Source organism: Micropterus dolomieu, linkage group LG18 (genome assembly GCF_021292245.1).
Source record: "Micropterus dolomieu isolate WLL.071019.BEF.003 ecotype Adirondacks linkage group LG18, ASM2129224v1, whole genome shotgun sequence".
Lineage (NCBI taxonomy): Eukaryota > Metazoa > Chordata > Actinopteri > Centrarchiformes > Centrarchidae > Micropterus > Micropterus dolomieu.
The window spans coordinates 38,786,203-38,802,226 of NC_060167.1; positions in this window are offsets into that span (position 1 = coordinate 38,786,203).

Consider the following 16,024-nt stretch of genomic DNA (forward strand, 5'->3'; position numbering starts at 1 on the left):
GTATGTGGTCAAAATACTCATGCAGAATGTAACCAGTGTGTCCAAGTATCAGATTCTTTTAAATGTGTATAATAATATTAGAAGTTGTGTGCCATTCATTATCAAAATGATTTATAGATCAAAACATGTACAACAATGTTTTTTGTTATTCTGGTGATATAAATAAAAACATGTGATAAAGTTATGTCTCTATGTATTTATTTAAAACCAATAACGATATGCAATTAAAAAGTTGTCCAATCACTCAATCGCATTACCGGAGATACAAAGGGACTTGTTTCATTTTTTGCTAATTGATGCCCTCTGGTAACAAGAGCTGTAGATGGTGGTCCAGTAAGATTCAAAAAGTCAAAAGTCTTTCTCTTAATCTCTTCAATTTTTCTTTTGACCTGTTGGTTTGGTACAGCTGATAAAGTTGTATATATAGCCAACGATTGCAGATATTCATCCCAACCTGTAGGTCTCCTCGTATCAAATCATACACGAGACCCTTTAATAACATTACCGTTAAACACAAACTCCCCACGTTCAGTCTATGCAGATATGTTTTTTGAGGAGGAGATTTTATCCAAAATATGCTGAGTTTTATTCCTGCTGTTTTTTGGCATATTTTTTAAAACTTCTTCAAAAACAAAGTCTCTTCCTTCTTGATTCTTCTGCTCTGAAGAGTGAAAATCCTTAGAGACCGACGTTGACAAAGTTAGTGTGTTCTGGTCTTTTTCTCCTTGTTTTACCATGGTGAGAAATCTCTGCAATGCGATGGAATATTTATTTGCTTTTTCATGAAGATCTTCAGTCATTTGATCCAGAATGTCTTTTATAGTACGATCCAGATAATTTTCAACAGTTTCTCGAATAGACTCGTTTGCTGGAGGTCTTCTTAAAAGATCAAGCTGTTGTTTAGGTACCAGAAACATTTTTTGTGCATACTCCATAGTTATCTAAGATTGTCTTGAAGCAATAAGACTCGTTATAAAAGGCACAGCGATACTCAGAAGGGGGAGAAGAAAACCGCCAGACTGTTTAAGCAACGTCTTCTTTTTCTTTGAAGCACAAACCTTTTTATTGGCGAGCAGTCTAATCCCCGCCTTCCTCTTTTTTATTTTTTGATACTGTGTCTTATTTAAAGGAATTTTACCTTTTAAAAACATTGTAAGCTATTTTGCATAACGATACCAAAAGGTCTGGTGATGCAGATTTAATAATATTTACTCTCTGAGATGGAGATGCTCCGTGCATAGTTTGCAGTAAAGACAGGTTTCTTTTAATGCGATCAGACATGTTTATTTACTTTCTCTTAGGCCCATACACAACAGGCAGGTCTGAAAGCAAGTCAGTTCTGAGTCTGAAATCATCAGGTGTCTTAGCTTTAAAATCAATCATCAAGTAACCGTAAGGAACACTCATGGCGTCGTCGAAACAATCCATAAAAAAATGACTCTTCCCAGGAAACATTTGTCTAGCCATTAGCATGACTTGGTATTTATCTCTGGGATTTTTAAACAAAACAAGATAATTGGTATTCAAATTAATAGTACGGCTAACTTTGCCTTGAAAAAACAAATTCTGAACTAGGTATAAACAACTTAAATTTCTATGATGCACATATTTTATAAACACATTTTGATCCTGAGTGTTATTGCTAGCATCATTCATTAAATCATCAATAATCAACAAATAGTTTTTATCTAAAGGCAACAATGTATCATCACATAAAGAAAATGGCAAGCCTTCAACGAAATTCACATTTCTAATTTTCAATAACTGGTCATACAATGGTTGCCAACACGAAAAAATATATACAACATTTTCAATCTGTTTTGAAATGAGCTTATCGGCATTTTCAATCAACATTTTCACAAAATATGTTTTATCGCTGTTTGAAGGACCTGACACAATTACACTAAAAGGATGTTGTAGTCTAAAATCAAAACCATCAGTCTCTCTAACAGCCATGGTATGGTAAAGTTCTCAGATCAGGAAAAACTCAGTTTCAGGTACGCGACTTGAAGTCTTGTGGCTAATTTTTTATTTTTTAGTTCAAAAGCCTTTTTATTTCTCAGATACTTAAAATTGTCTCCTATTGTTAGGATAGTAGATAGGGTGACATCTATCTCAGCTTAAATCACATCCTAATGTCCGACGCTCTGTGATGCAGTATATAACCGGAAAAAAGACTTTGGGCCTGACGTATTTTGTTTACTAGCTAATAATTAAGATGTTGCAGGCAAAACACATGATCGGTCTAAGAAAGAAACACAGAAGAGGACAATACAGTAAGTAGAAAGAAATATTATTACAATATAGGTGACAACAACTAACGCCACTTCCCTAGCAAAGGTTGTGATCTATAAAAAACTAACTCGTTGAAGACATTGAAAATGTGCATCCTGTAAGTAAACTCTGAACCATGCGTACGCACATAAAGAGGAGAAATGAGAAATGGCGACTCACATGGCAGAAGGATGAAACTGTTTGAAATGAATAGTCCTACAACTGTGTAAAATATATCGAAATACTAGTAGTAGTAGAGTAGTATAGGCTTAAAGCCTAAAGCCTTTCTAAATAATCAGACACTTGTTTGATTGATTCTCCCTGAAGTTCAATATAAAAATTAAAACAAACAAACAAAAAACCCCAACATAATTTAGGATAATATGCAGCGCAGAAGAAGAACCATGACTGAGGATAATAAACACAAGCGGAGATTCTGTTTCTGCAAAAGAACACCTCAATCAGCGTTTAACCAGGAATCATATTAATTACTTGTATGCTGTACAATTGCTGTATTGAGCCAAATGCTGCATGGTATGGATGTGATGCGCTGTTTGTGATGGAAAATAATACTATTTCATTGTCGTTTAAAACAAGTCACAAGCTATTTCTTTTAACTCATTGCCATCGTTGTTAAGTGAGTGGATTGTTTGTGTAACCTCAATACATGTTTAAACACAGGTGGAATGCATTTGGTTTACTCTCTTTTCAAACGGGGGAATCCATTTTAGTACCGGGATTGTCCCGTCTTGCGGGCAATATTATGGTCTATGCAGAGTTAGACAGCGGTGAATATACAACCGCCTTCGTGCGTTCATGTCAAACCGGCAACTGTGTGGCTATTGACAGGCTGTCAATATCAACACCCCTACCAAAGATAAAAAACGGATCTACCCAGTGTCTGATCTTACGTTGATCAGACGGGTCTTATGTTTTCTACATTGAAGATTCGCTCTTTCAGTGCAAGCCGACAGGCGCCAGCTTTTAACAGGTTGATGGGCGCATTACTTTCTCCCTCCATGAGAAACTTTGCAGAAATTATACACAACACATTAACGATGGATTGCTAGAAAACCTGTCAAATGATGTGGGGGACTATCCTATTCTTGCACCCATCAAAGCTATAAAGCGGATCAACCCCATAATAATATGCATATCAATTGACGTCACTTCTCCTCGAGAGCCTTGTGTTTTGGTGTTCTCATGCATAATCAGCTTAAAACAAGAATAATAACCACTCACACATTTGAATCGTTTTTGTTACCGAAAGTTTAAAACGAACGAAAAATAACACTAGCCTATTTCATTGTTGTTTACAACAAGTCACAATTTTGTTTACTAGCTAATAATCAAGATGTTGCCAGCAAAACACAAGAGTGAGTAAGTTTCTCATGGCTTCCAGTGGAATTTGAGGACCTTAGCCTATCAGCATTAAAGGCCGTCCCTCAGACATCCCGTGAGGCATAGCTCTGTTAAAAATTACTGAAAAACCTCCTATTTGTATGAAATACAAAAGATGCTTTGTAATTTACATTTTCTTAAATGTTTCTGGTTAGAATATAATGTTTTCTGCCGGTAGTTGACATTCCTATGACAGTTTACTATTGAAACCATGAGTGAAGGGACTGTTTTATTTGATGGGGCTGGTGACTGGACAAAGCACTGACAAGCTACTGCTACAACTCTTATGGATGATCGTTCAGCTGGTCTATTAAAGCACAATCATTAAGTTACTAACAAATACGTGCTGTGGACAAACTTGGAAATTTAGTTGAATCCATTGGGTTAGAGATGTTGTGTCTAACTAGACTTGTTGTTGCAGTGCTGTAGCCCCTATGTAAGGCGATGTTAAGTGAAAAACCCAAGAAAACAGCGCCAATCACGTCAAACTCTCCAAAACTTTGATCAACTAACAGGGTTAAAGGTATTTCGTTGAACTAGACTTGTGATTGCACTGCTGTGGCCCCATGGTGGGTGATGTTAAAAGATAAACCCTAGGAAACAATACAAGTCTCACACAAATAACAATTTACCTCCAAGGCACCAAGATTCTCTGCATTATATACAACAAATCTAGATATATGTCCCATCATATTAGCAAGGCGTAAGGATTATAATACGCTATTCTTAAATTAATTTACTTGTATATAGATACTGTAATATCATGAACTTCATAGGGTTCATAATGTTTGTGATGTGCATAAGGATTAGTTGTATATATGTAACTGTAATATGACAAACCTCATAGGGTTCTTAAATGTCTGTGATATGCATAAGGATTATAATACATTATACTTTAATTAATTTAGTTGTATATAGGTAACTAAGGTCATGAATTTCATAGGGATTCCTAAGGGCCTGTTTTGTGCCCCCCCCCCCCCCATTTACATTTTCTGTCTTAAAAGGACAACAAAATAGCTAGATTCATTTATATTTTGAGGTGTTCTCCCACAGATGTGACATGACAGTATTGTCAATCTTAAAAACTGAGCCATCTTTTATAGTTAACTTCTTAACATGTTTTTCATTACACCCATTTACTTTCCTCCCATGTCACATTGTGGATCATTTGTCCCACCTGATGCCCAGAGAGCTGCAGAGACCTGGGAAGCATCCTCGGTGTCAGCACACTGAGGATAGACAGCTGTTTTTTAATATTAGAAGATTACTAAATATAATTCATAGTCAGGACAAAGAGAATCTCCAACCTGAAATTCTACTCTCCTTGGATGTGGAAAAAGCCTTTGACAGGGTCGAATGGGATTACCTCTTTTCAACCTTGTCAAAGTTCGGATTTGGCCCAAAATTTATATCTCTGGTTAAAATATTATATGCCCAACCCCAGGCGTCGGTGCAGACTAACAATGTGCATTCAAGCTATTTCCCTCCCAGCCGCTCGAATAGACAGAGCTGTCCACGCTCGCTGATACTTTTTGCAATAGCCACTGAACCCCTGGCTCTTTTATTACGTGCAACAGAGGAGTACATTGGGATTAGAAGAGGAAAAACAGAACATAAAGTTTCTTTGTATGCAGACAATCTTTTACTGTATATTTCAAACCCTGTTCAATCTGTTCCAGTGATAATGGAAAGCCTTTGAAGGAATGTGGAGCAGTATCAGGTTACAAATTGAACTTATCAAAAAGTACCTTATTTTCAATTAATTCTAAAGCCTGTATGAATACTAGTGTGTTTAATATTTTCCCCTTTTCAATCTCAACTCAATTTAAATATTTTGGGATAAATATTACACAGGAATATTACGGCCTCTTTAAGCACAACATTTTGAAATTATATGATCAAAGGACATAGATACATGGATAATAATGAATTACATTTATATAGCGCTTTATCATTGAAACTCAAAGCGCCTCACATTGAAGTGGTGGGGACTCACCTCAACCACCATCAATGTGTAGCACCCACCTGGGTGATGCACGGCAGCCATTTAACGCCAGAACTCTCACCACATATCAGCAGGATGAACCTACCAATTTCATTAGTAGGCCGAATAAATATTATTAGAATGAATATTTTGTCTAAATTTCTGTTCTTATTCCAATGTCTTCCTATTTGGATAACCAGGGCATTTTTTAATAAACTAAATTCCCTCATGTCACATTTTATATGGAATAGGAAAACCCTAAGTATCAAGAAAATGTTCTGGCAAAGACCACTTTGTCAGGGTGGAATGGGATTTCCCTGTTTCCGACGTTATTACTGGTCATGTTTATCCGCTCTTTGTCGTTTTGGGTGTCCACGCAAAGGGCTGATTGGAGTAGGATGGAGAATGAAAGCTGCTATCCTTCCTCTTTAAAAGAAAAAAAAAAAACTTTATTCAGTTCTTTCTATCTCAAAACAAAAGCTTGAGAACCCAGTAGTTTCTCATTCTGTTAAAATCTGATCCCAGATTAGAATGCATTATGGATGGAAGCGCACGTCAGTTTTAAGTCCATTGATAAACAATCACGCATTTCCTCCGTCAGTCTTAAATATAGCATTTCCTCTGTGGGAACATAAGGGTATTCAATGTATAAAAGATTTATTTATTGAAAATATTTTTCCCACATTCCAACAATTACAGAGCAAATACAGTTTGGAAAGTAAAGATTTCTTCAAATACCTAAAGATCTGAAGTGTTGTTAAGGGCTTATTTTCATCATTCCCTAATCAGCCACCAAACTCCACAATGGAAATGGTGTTCTTGTCTGATCCATTTAAAAGAGGATTAATTGCTAATATCCACAACATGCTATCACAGGAGGAATCAACACCGACAGTAGACCATTTGAAAAGAGCCTGGCAGGATGACCTAGGAGTGACCATTACGGACAATCAATGGTCAAAAGCCCAAAGACATGTTCATTCTACTTCTGTATGTATTAGACATGGACTTTTTCAGTTCAAGGTGCTACACAGATTGCATTTATCCAAATTGAAATTCTCAAAGTTGTTCCCTTCTATTAGTCCTTCTAGTGATAGATGTACACGGGGACCGGCCTCTCTAGCACATATGTTTTGGAATTGTCCTCATGTTACAACCTATATTTCAAATCCTTTCCAAGATCTTGAAAAAACAGCTTAAGCCAGAACCAATCTGGGCTCTTTTTGGTGTGAGGCCAGCCAACTTTCGGCCACCCAAAACAGCATGATATGTTTTGTGACCCTGATGGCGTGGAGATTGATTCCCTTGTGTTGGCAACGGAAAAAGCCCCCTGCTCACTCAGCCTTAATGAAAGACATAATGGTTCATTTGAAATTGGAGAAAATTAAATATTTGTTGAGGGGGAAATCTGAAATATTTTACTCAACGTGGCAAACTTTCATAGATTATTTTGGTGCAAATGTATAATTGGCATGGTGATGGTAATGATGTCCTCTGATGTCTGTTGTTTGTTATTTTGTTTTTGTCTTTTTGTATTTTATGTCCAAATACTTAAATAAAGAGAATTTAAAAACAAAACAAAAACACTACTCAACTCTAAATATTGCACGTTATCCCCCAACGCTCCCTTCACAACGCTCTTATACCTTATGCTGGGGTACATGCATGTGATGTTGAGGAACCTTAACCTACCTGTATGTAGAACAAAAGAGGCAGAAAACTTTAGCTTGCGTTCAGCTCGACTGCAGGTTTTACTCTGCAGTGCTGCCTCTAAAAGGATATTAAGATACGCACAAGCGCTATGCGCCACGTAGTGACCTGTTTAAGTATCAGCCTGCAATAGTAAAAATAGAGCACAATGAAATTTACAATTTAGTCACTTTTTTAAGACATACAATATCATTAAAAAATATATATGCATGTCTGTTTTAAACACAGCTTCTTTATTTTTGCAATAAATTGTACCATAAAGAAAAGTACTAGTCCCAAAGTCATTGGGACTAGTACTTTTTAGAAGTTTTTAAAAGTTTTTAGAAGTTTTTAAACTTCCATATTGTGTTTAGCGCTTATTTTACACACACACACACACACACATGTATATACATATATATACACACACACTGTATATATATATTATATTTATTGTTTAACTGCCGGTGTAGTGCTGATTTCTGCATGCCTGCCTAGAATTGCATTGTACGTATGAAACACAAGGGAGGCTAACCCTACCTGTTAGCACATCGGTTGTGAGGTCGATGTGCGCAGCTGTAGGGTTAGCTGGTCAACATGCATACATTCAGTGACTTAGGTTTAGGTACTAACATTTCTGATGGTTGTGGTAAGGGTAGGGGCTTTGGGGGGGCTGTCAACACCTTTATCACGACCGTTTCTAGCTAGCTAGCTAGCTAGCACTTCCGGTCTGTACGGGACGCCCCAGAGCATCTCATGGAGACGCTTCTGGAAGCATCTCATGGGGACGCACCCGGTGCGTCTCACACAGACGCTAAAGGGTACCTTTAGCGTCAAATACCTACGCTTTGTCACTCTTTCTCAAATCGTCGGTATATGACGCCCTGAGATGAGAACGGGCTCAGCAATTGGTTCTGCAGCAAGACATAGGCACAAGACAGACACAGATACAAGACCAACATATAATAAAATACTAAAGTGTTACAGAGAGTTGAGAAGATAGATAGGCTTAAGTGCTAAAGTGCTACAGAATATGGTGCTCCATTTCTGAAAATAAATAAATAAATAGGCCTCCGATTCGACAAAAACATCCGACAATGTTCATCATCAAAAACAATATAGCAACAATAGACTGCAACACGGGAACATTTCCACAACATTCGCCATCACATCAACATCGTCAGTACTATTCATGTTATAACAACCCCATCACTATTTAACTGTTAAATTTATCTACTTTATCTACTACTCCGGACTGAGTTTAGAAAGGAGACGGCAGTCGGAATGAATGAGTGCCTGTATCTATTGCTCTTTACCGGGCTAATCTGAACCGAGAACCAGAAGGTAGGATCTGAAACTCCAAAAGAAGGGTTGGGTGCTATCAGAAATAATTGATTTAACTACCTAACTAGCTGTCTATTGTACAGGTCAGTGAGACTACACTGCTGGAGACCTAGAATTCTACTGCTGACTTTCACTATATTGGAAAGAGCAGTTTTGGCCTTGACAGTGACACCATACCAGCAAATTACAGAAAATGTTAATACAGACTCAATTTATGATTTATAAAAAAGGGTCATGAGGGTCTTATCGACATGAAACTTTGACAGTTTGAGAAGGCAAAACAGTCTTTGCTGGCCTTTTTTGCAGAGCATCTCAGTGTTAGAATTAAAATTCAACTTATTGTCGATCAGACTGCCGAGATACTTGTATGTTTCTACGAATCCCACCATCTGCCCATTGATGGTAGTGTTCTGAGGAGTTGATGACTTACCTAAAATCAATTAGCATATCCTTTGTCTTTCCTACATTTAATTGAAGGAATGCCCTATCACACCAGAGCACAAAATCATCAACAACAGGACCATGATCACTTTCCTTGGAGGACACTGACAATAGCAGAATCATCTGCAAATTTTAAAATGTGTCTGTTTTCATGCTGGCTGCGACAATCATCAGTTTAAAGAATATAGAGGAGTGGTGAGAGGACACACCGTGGATGATGACATCTTCTCCGACAAGCAACCATTCACCCTTACTCTCTGAGTTCTGTCAGTTAAAAAGTCAATGTTAAAATTAAGGTCTAAGTTCTTTAAGAGCTTGTCAACTAAAATGTGTGGTTGAATTGTATTAAAAGCAGATGAAAAATCAACAAATAAAATCCTTGCATGTGTTTTACTACCTTCGAGGTGTTTGAATAACAAATTTAACAGAGAAAATTGGGCCTAATTGCTGTGCACAAGAGATGAGCAGGCAACTGCCTATGTTGTCAGGCCCAGGGCTTTTTCTAGCTCTAGAGTGTTTAAACATATTAACCACTGCATGTTCATCAAAAAAAGGAACCGGGCCATTTCCAGATAGGTGGGATTTCTGCTCTAGAATGACATTCCTAAAATTACAGGTATCAAACCTCAGATAAAACTTGTTTAACTCTGTTGCAAACTGATTGTCACAACTGAAACCCTCCAACACAACCGTTTTTTTCTCTCCTGGTGCCAATAACAGTTTTCATGCCATCCCACGTACACACAGGTCCAGTGTCTTGTTTAGATACTTCAGATACTTTTTTAGGGAACAGTGGTTAAAATCGCCAAGGACGAAAACAGGTGCTTCAGGCGATATTGCTTGCAATTTTTGTGTTACTTGCAATATCGACCAGTTCCGAGTCCAAATCACTGCCCGAAAGCCATGTCTCTGTAATCGCCAGTAAACACGCATCTCTAAATTCATGCTGGAAATGTACGTGGCCTTGCAACTCATCAGTTTTATTTCGAAGTGACTGGGCATTTGATAGTATAATAGCAGTCAGGGGAATCCGGGAGAAAGATTGTTTTCTCAGTCTTTGGAGTACGCCACCAGTGTTGCTAGATTGGGTGGGTTCCCGCCCAATTGAGCTGTTTTGATTTTGAAATTGTGCGAGTCAAAATTTGTTTGGGCGGGTGGACAAAATTTGGGCTGGTTTGGGATCAGTTTGGCAGTTTTTAACAGTAGCACTTTATAGGTAGGCTAATTTGAAACAAAACCAACTTGTCTCTGACAAAACTTAAGAGTGCATATACTCCATCCAATCAATCATCTATATGAGCAACGCCCACTTTAAAGTCACGTTGCTCACGGTACCAGACAGCTCCGCAAACTGTACATAGTTCCACAAAGTTGCGTTTAGATGTCTTCTTCAGCAGTCTGGTCAAGTGACAGCTGACAGCCTGTTTTGCTTCTAAAGAAAAAATTTCCTGACTGACAGATCGCGTTCCTTCATCGTTTTGACTCTACGGGGGGATTCTTACCGCTGAATAATTAATGAATCATTAATAGCTGCAAGCATGTAGGCCTGGGCTAAAATATCAGGCATGTTTGTCTTATTATTATAATTATACAAATATAATGATTAATATATTAATCTACATATTAAGCTACATATGATTAATATTATCATATGTAGCCATTTTGCTACAACTACGCTTCACACAACAGCTGTTTGCGACCTGTCCTTTCTTTTCTCCGTGAGAGGGAAAATTTTTAAAAGTTGCGTGGCGCTGCAGAGAGCCCGCAGCTGCAGTAGTGCGTAATATTCATCCAGCCAGACGAACGATAACGAACCGTTGACAGCACGTCCGCCGTACTAGCGACACAACCCGTATACCGGAGACGGAGTGGAGCGGACTGGGCCAGGAGATCGCAGAGCGACCGACTCGCTGCTGACGGTCAGTGATCGTTCGCTCTGGCTGAATGAAGTCTGACGCTCCCAAATTTACGCATGGATGGATAGAGAAATATAGAAATTAATGGCAATAAAGCATCCTGTCAATATTTTAGAGACCCCCCAAAATATCACAAATCATGCTTTTAGGGGAGCTGATGTCCTCTTTAGGGGAGGCTCCCCCGTAGTTCGCACCCTGCACACACACACACACACCGTTGGCGCTGCGCTAAAAGTCATCTGTCAGTTATGCCTGAATGAAGTTGTCATGTCATTGGAGGAAATAAATTTGACTTGCAAAAATACAGGAGGCCGCCTTACAAACGAGTGTGTGGAGTAATTTCACCGTAAGGTTTTGATGCTGTCATTAAAACCTTACACTCCAGTCCAGCAGGTGGCGCTAATGCACCTAAAACGGTTTATTTATGTAGGCCTATGCTTTGGCTGCTGGTGTGTATTTCTTGTATATAAAGTATGTAAGGTATGTAAATGTAATGGAAGTTAAAATACTGACATAAATACTGATAACATATTTTGGGCAGTTTTGTGTGCGTTTTGGCGTTCAGTTTTTGGGCTGGAATTCATGAGCAGGATCTGGCACCACTGCACGCCACCCTGCTTACCTTGCTTCCTGGTCTTGCGGGGTAGCTCATCTGTAAATTCCCCTTTTTCTCTTGATTGATCGCTGAAACAGTTAAAATTAGAGAAGATTAAATCCGAGGGAGGGTTGTTGACCTGAATGTTACTCCATTTTAAGAGAAAGTTTCTGAAAAAAAAACATACTCAGAGGCCATATGCCAAAGACATACTCAGAGGCCAAAAGTTGAGAGCCAAAAACTCGATCAGTTTGTCAGGAGCGTGGTTTGTGATTGATAGTTTCAGCAGGAAGTAACAAAAACTACATGCGGTAAACCTTCACCTTAAAATTTACCACTCAATTCACATGCATTTTCATCACCTCCATTTTGTAATTTACTCTTTGTTATTTTACCAGTGGCGGCCCACAGAAAATTTTTCTAGGGGTGGCCAGATGGGGCCACTGAAAATCCTGGGGTGGCACACTAAACACTAAAAGTTAAGGAATTACAGACTGAATTACTGGTTTCTTATTTTTCATTTTACAGTTTATGATAGGCGTTCTAGTTGTCTAATGTCCGTATACTAACTAACTAACCAGTTCAATTAACATTCCATAAAAATCCTGTTTAATGTATTATCTCTATGTGTTAGGCAATTAATTGTTTTTTAAATAGGCTAGTTGACCTTTTCCTTAAAAAGACAAATCTAGCTTTTATTTGTAGGAGTGTATTGATGGGGAGGAACAAAACATTTACTGGGAACAAGTCTACTCAAGATTACAGACATCATGGAGCATAAATATATATATATTTTGATATGTGTTTGTATAGAGTTGTGTAATTATTTATTAACATACTATTTCACCAGTTTGGTGTTATTCTTGTTACAAACAACTACGATAGTTATTCTTGAAATATCCCACTTTTTAACCACCGATTTGACCATTGTCATATTCCTATGTAAAAATAGTGGGGCACCATCCATTTCAAAACATAGATACCAGTAAAACTACCATACTCTCTCTTACTGCTGTGTATTTTAACATGTCAACAAACAGCACGGCTCCACAAAACACAGTGAGAAAGAGGAGTTTATTTACACAAGTTAAAGTCTCACTGTCCATCCATCCATCCATCGTCAACCGCTTATCCTGCGTACAGGGTCGCGGGGGGGCTGGAGCCAATCCCAGCTTACATTGGGCGAAAGGCGTGGTACACCCTGGACAGGTCACCAGTCCATCGCAGGAGTATCAATGTCACAGTTGAAATGATATTGTTGTGAGCCAGGTTCAGGTGTGAAGAAGTTTCGGAGACTGATGAAGACTTAACATAGCATGGTTTATTGAGCCCGGCCGAGGAGATACAGTGCCAGCATACAACATGTGAACACGTCAAATGCTAACACCAAATCTAAAGGAGAACATCTTGTGGTCCCTTTTATGTTTCTGTTTTCCCCATAGTGCCTGTAGGTTTCTTTATTAGGTCACCTTCACCTAGAACAACTATCTATCTGATGTTTAGATTCCAATGCTTCGTCATATTGGAATCTCTCACTATCCAAGAGTTGAACTCTAATCTGTGGAGTCTTTTCTTGTAAACATTCTTGTATGGCTTAGCCTTGTAAGATTCCCAGAGAACAATGATATCTGCTAGCCCGACGTCTGAGCTACTGTCTCTAGCTAATCAGTCTATTGTTGTCTTCTTGACGAGGACAAGTACGTGTGAGAAATACCTAAAGCTATAATGTCAAACACTTATGGGGTCAGCTACATTACTCTAAGCTAGACCTGTTCAATTAAGACACCTAAGAAATATTCTCAACAGTCACAAACCTAAATTAAGAATGCAATATTTAAGCCGACACAACCAAGCTCCGAACAAATGAGCCTACAGGGCTGTAAGTAAACAGCAGTGAGCTCAACACTGCTGAAGTCAACAAGGTTTTAGGGATCCAGAGATCCTGCAATCATAATGGAAAGAATGTCCGCCAATATATATCCCATTCCCAGCTCCGTACCTTTCAAACAGAGCAGTGGGCCCGCATATTGGCCTAATAATCAAGAATAATAAACCACTATGAAAGTGGCTATATGACAACAACCGTAATCCGTAGCCTAGTCTCAACCGATCCAGCACAACAATTTGCCCATGCAGGGACCAGCAGCAGAGTCAGGATGATAAAAGATGCTTTCACGCACCACAGAAAGGCGGCACAGCGGTTTTTCCTCTGGCCAAACTTCTGGGTGACTGAAGTTTTTCAGACAGTCCGCCGACTCGTTGTGCCCCCGCAGTATTTGTTGTGCTGCTCAGTGGAACGCCTGTTGCGATGTATAGCCTTCCTAAGTAACATTGAGCCCAATTTCACAGCATCATCCAGGTGACTCCCGCTGTTCTCACCTCTCAGAAAGATGAAGATTAAAACAGGCACAGGACGGTCTCCCTCAAAGCATAATGTTAACAACCGGTGACACATGGCGCTGTCAGGGCTCCAGTGTGTCAAACTGTGTAGCAGTGTGACAAACTTATTATAAACTAGCCAGGCTACTAACTGTCTCTGTACATTAATTAAATTACACTTTTCTTTCTTCTGCAGCTTGTCGCTACCTCCAAAGAAAACACACACATTCGGCACAACACCGGTGTACTCTGATCTGCTCTGCCTGTTCCCGCCGCTTAACCAGTCACAATTTTAGAAACGTGATTGCCATCTACATGGATGAAGTAGAGGCCTCTCCTAAAATAAACATCATAGTCTGTCACAGCTCAGGGTCAGAGGTTAAAGATACCTCTTAAAGTTACAGAGCCTAATATGACAACACTTGTATGCTGCTATTCACCTTTTAACTCAAATGCAGGGGTTACATAATATATACAGTATATAGCATTTTATACATATGCTCCGTGTCGGGGAGGGCACCCATTTTCTTATGGTGACCGTGCCCCCCCCCCTCCCCCGGCGGCGCCATTGACTTCAACCCTTGAGGTTACCTTCTTTAAATGATGAATACCAATTTTGGGTTGTGAATGATGATTAATAAATAAAAATGGTTATGTTTTCATTCTGTCACTACCGTTTTAATCAAATCTACTATTTTTCATTTCACATCCATTTTAACCCCTTTATTTTTCAATTCACATCCATTTTCATCAACCCCTTTTTTTATCAGTTAATATTTGTTATTTCCACCCCTCATAAGGACTCACCTGAGCCAGCCCTAACTATAAGCTTTATCAAAGAGTAAAGTCTTAAGCCTACTTTTAAATGTGGAGATGGTGTCTGCCTCCTGAACCCAAACTGGACCTGGTTCCACAGGAGAGGAGCTTGATAGCTAAAGGCTCTGGCTCCCATTCTACTTTTTGAGACTCTAGGAACCACAAGCAAGGGAGTCACTTTGTGTTAAAGAAACATTTTAGAGATATTCAAGATATTTTAACACTATTTTGAAGACTATTTTGTGGCAAGTGACAATTAAAAATATAAAAATATAATAGAATATAATGTCATAATGGTTAAGAGCTTTGTAGGTGAGCAGAAGGATTTTAAATGCTATTCTGGAAAACAAGAGAAATATGATCTCTTTTCCTGGTTCCTCTCAGAACACGCGCCGCAGCATTCAGCTGAAGAATCTTAATGGACTTCTTTGAGCAGCCTGATAATGAGGAATTGCAGTAATTCAGCCTAGAAGTAACAAATGCATGGACTAGTTTTTCTGCATTATGACAGGATGTTCCTGATTTTTGCAAAATTACGTTGGTGAAAGAAGGCAGTCCACGAAGTTTGCTTAATGTGAGAGTTAAAGGACATGTCCTGATCAAAGATAGCTTTATCACAGTGGTGCTGGAGGCTAGAGAGATGCAATCCAGAATACCTATATCTTTAGATAATGCATCTCAGAGGTACTTCAGATTTATCTGAGTTTGACATTGGGAAATTACGGGTCATCCAGGTTTTAACATCCTGAAGGCACACATGAAATTTAGCTAACTGATTAGTTTCATCTGGTTTGATCGATGGATATAATTACAAGGTACAAGTAAGGTACAATGTTGTTTATTAGTCATTAAACAGCACAAGGCTGCATAAAGAAATTAAATTTGTAGTTCCTTCATGCTACACACACACAGAACATATAATTAAGTGTAGGCCTACATTAAAAAAATTACATAACAACAATGAAAGTGTATGGAGTGTTCTAACATGTTAGAAGCGATTTACGGGGTGCCACACCACTTAGTTGCTCTAGTAAATGTACCTGGTCTGCCTGACAGTTTCTTGGACAATTGTTACTGATGGTAGATGTGTGTCAGAGTCCTTTTACCTTTAATACCCAGGATTAGATATTTAATCATTTCTTATCATCATTGTCTTTTACTTCACCTGACAATCTGCCAACACTG